This window comes from Nicotiana tabacum, chromosome 13 (assembly GCF_000715075.1).
Source record: "Nicotiana tabacum cultivar K326 chromosome 13, ASM71507v2, whole genome shotgun sequence".
Lineage (NCBI taxonomy): Eukaryota > Viridiplantae > Streptophyta > Magnoliopsida > Solanales > Solanaceae > Nicotiana > Nicotiana tabacum.
The window spans coordinates 64,817,425-64,820,565 of NC_134092.1; the positions used below are offsets into that span (position 1 = coordinate 64,817,425).

The 3,141-nt window shown below is 35.1% G+C and overlaps 1 long non-coding RNA gene across 1 annotated transcript; it reads left to right on the forward strand.

Annotated features, from left to right (window-relative positions):
• The first annotated feature begins 695 nt into the window (after window positions 1-695).
• LOC107778690 (uncharacterized) lies at window positions 696-2,594 on the forward strand. The gene is made up of 2 exons (XR_012698024.1): window positions 696-1,102; window positions 1,705-2,594. It is a non-coding gene; the product is annotated as an uncharacterized LOC107778690 (long non-coding RNA).
• Window positions 2,595-3,141: the final 547 nt, after the last annotated feature.

Below are 3,141 nucleotides of genomic sequence, written 5' to 3' on the forward strand. Positions count from 1 at the left end.
CGAGCAAAGAGGGGCAGTTGCGAGCACGTAATTTTTACCCTACACATAGATTACTCCTAAAAAATCCCCCAACAATATTCCTCTAGTTTTTTTTTTTGATTTTTAGAAATTTTAGGGATTTTTCTTTATTTATTTGTTCGCATTTACTTGCATTTAGTCGCATTCATACATATTTAGAAATGTTTTAAAAATCTTAAAAAAACATCAAAAATATTTTTATCTTTCATTCGTTGCATTTTAGACTTTAATTGCACTTCAAACGCTTAGTCACATTTTAATTGCATTATTAAAATACACAAAAAATGATTAGTTGCTTTTGTTTTGTTTTTACATTTTTAGGTATAATTAATTAATTAATTGTTTAAGTAGTAAAGATATTAGGTAAAATAGATAGCTAAGTTCAATTTTACAATTTAGTCTTAATTTGGATGATTAAATAAAAGTGTTTTTAATTTAGAAAATTAAAGAATAGAAAAAAAGAGGTTAGCTTAGTCTTTGTTTGGAATTGGTCCAAAGCAATTGTAGATGGCCCAATTATTTTTAAATCCGCCCAAAACCCAATCCATAAATCCGACATAGTGCCTCCCATAAACCAAACAAAGTCGTTTCTAATAGGATTAATATCAGCCGTTCATCTCCCATAATCCAACGGCAGGAAACTAACCCTCTTTCCCATAAGACTGTCTCAAATGACCCCCCCTCCCCCCACGCCTAAACACTCCTCTCAGACCATCCCTCTTACATCTCTCTACACCCCACCATCCTCCACCTTATTTTGCCGTCGGAAATCGTCTCACGACGACAAAACACCTCCATATATCCCCAAATTATCACCCTTCAATCCCCAACACCCCCTAAATCCAAATCTACCTTCAATTTTCCCAAAATCCCCACCGAACTCAATGAATTATAGATATGGAAATCTCGGAAAAATTAAAATTTTTGCTCTTTCGTTTGCTTGATCATTTCGGCCAGTATACGTTCAAGACTTCCATCAATAGAGATTTGATCCGTTTATCGATGGTCGAATCTAGGTCAAATTGCTGCTGACCGGCCAATTTCTCCCGGAACCCCTTTCTGCCGACTCCTTTGAGCTCAATAGGTATACCCCTTTTTGTCTCTCTTCTCTTTTACTCTATTATTTCTTTTTCTTAACCTTGTGTTGCATTGTCTTGTCCGAATTTGTTTAGTCAGTTAAGGATAGTCATGCAGAATTAGGATTTAGATGAACTAATATTTGCATTCTAGATTGATAGTTAATTACTTATTTTAATTATTTTAATTGGAATTCAAATCCGTTTGTTCAAATGTCTTAGCTTAGTATTGGGCCTGTCTTGCTTGACAGGCAAGCCCACTAGATTAAAGTTCAAGATTGGGGAGGATTGAGAGTCTAGGTCTTGATTTTGGGCATGTTGTCCACAAGGCCCAGGCATGTGAATTTTGGCTAGGTGGTTAAAAACATGGGTTTTAGGGGGCATTTAAGGGATTTAACTTGGGGAATAATCTTGTAACTAATTTATGTACTTCTAGAAAGGAAAAGAAGGATCGAGTTGCAATAAAACAATGAAGAGGTCGAGGTGAGGAAGAAAATACAGAAAAGAAAAAGGACTAAAAGAAAGGTAAATAACAGAAAAACAACGGTAAGAATCTGCTATAAGATAGTATACTCTCCTCACACTTTTGGTCATTCATTCTCATCTGCAGATACAGACTCACTCATCCTCACTCCTACGCAAAAGAGCTCACAGTCCCAATTAGCTAAATTAATTTCTGAATTCAAAATTTGAGTTTCAGATCTGGAAACCAAAAACTCCAAAAAATACCAAAAACAAAAAACAAAACAAAAGATTCAAAAAGAGATTCAACAGCTGTCTTCGATTTCTGCCTACAACTGCATAATTTTTGGCTTCTAAAGATGGTTTGATTTGAAGAAGTTGCTTGTGTTTACTGTTGCTGCCACTCTACCGTTAGCTGGGGTTTACCCATAAGTGTTCTAGACCTTTATTTGGTTTGATTTGGCTGTTTATTTGTAATTAGGTATGCTCTAAGTCTCTGTATGATCTGATTTGTTTTTATAAATAAGCTATGATTGATTAATGTCATAGGTTGGTTGATTTGGGTGATTTAGCATGCTTGGTGCATTAGTTGTGTTTGCAACATGTTTACTCTCTTGAAATCCATGTTATATGTACTGATTACAGTCAAATGTGCTTAGATCTAATTTTTGAATATTAACAAATGCTCTATAGTTACTGGTAACTAGAAATTAGGTTCCTAGATGTAAGGTGACCTCCACAGGAGTGCAATGGAGCTGGCCTTGGGCATTATTCTCGAATTATTACATGTTTCTATGTTTAAACCATTAGCACAAATAGTCATTCGTGTAATAGGGTGAATCTACGTGTTTGTTTAAATTTAGCAATCGCAAGTGTATTATGATTCAGTTTTAAATATGAAGGATGGAAAGGTTTGAAGTGAGGAAATTTCGGCTCTGTAATTTTGATTAGCTAAACTAATGAGCTACTGTTTCTAAAACTCAATTGTTGAAGATGGCTTTTATTGTGAATTCAAATTACGACCTCTGATGTAATGAACTGCTACTGTACTCTGAACTTCGATGATGAAATGCTGATATTTAGGAAAAGTTTTTCTTATACTTTCATTTTCGTGAATTTGTTGGATTTGCTTTTGGGCCACTGTATTTCTTAAAATTATTGGGCCTGAATATCTGGCCCATGCGGAAGTTATCAGGTCTAGGCTCAATTTGAGACCCATTTCTAAAAACTTGTAACTTCATGTGTGTGAAGATTTGCTCCCTGCCGAAAGGCTTTGGCGCATTAGGCTTCACCCCAGGCCCAAGTGTGACCCCATTTTGGTCCTGTTAGAGGTCTTATGGTAAGCCTTCAATCGCATGCATTTCATAATATTGACAAGTAATCAGTGTAGCACTGGGCCAATCTAGCTAAAACGTTAATTGAGCTTCTAGAATACAATCACCACTATTTTAAGTAACAAAATATATGGCTATCCCAACAAACAAATTCCATAATTTTGGACCTTCACATGTAATCTTATACTATTGATACGTAATTAAATCTTATGAAAATGCGTAGTTGCTCTTAGGCATGACTAATAATAAAT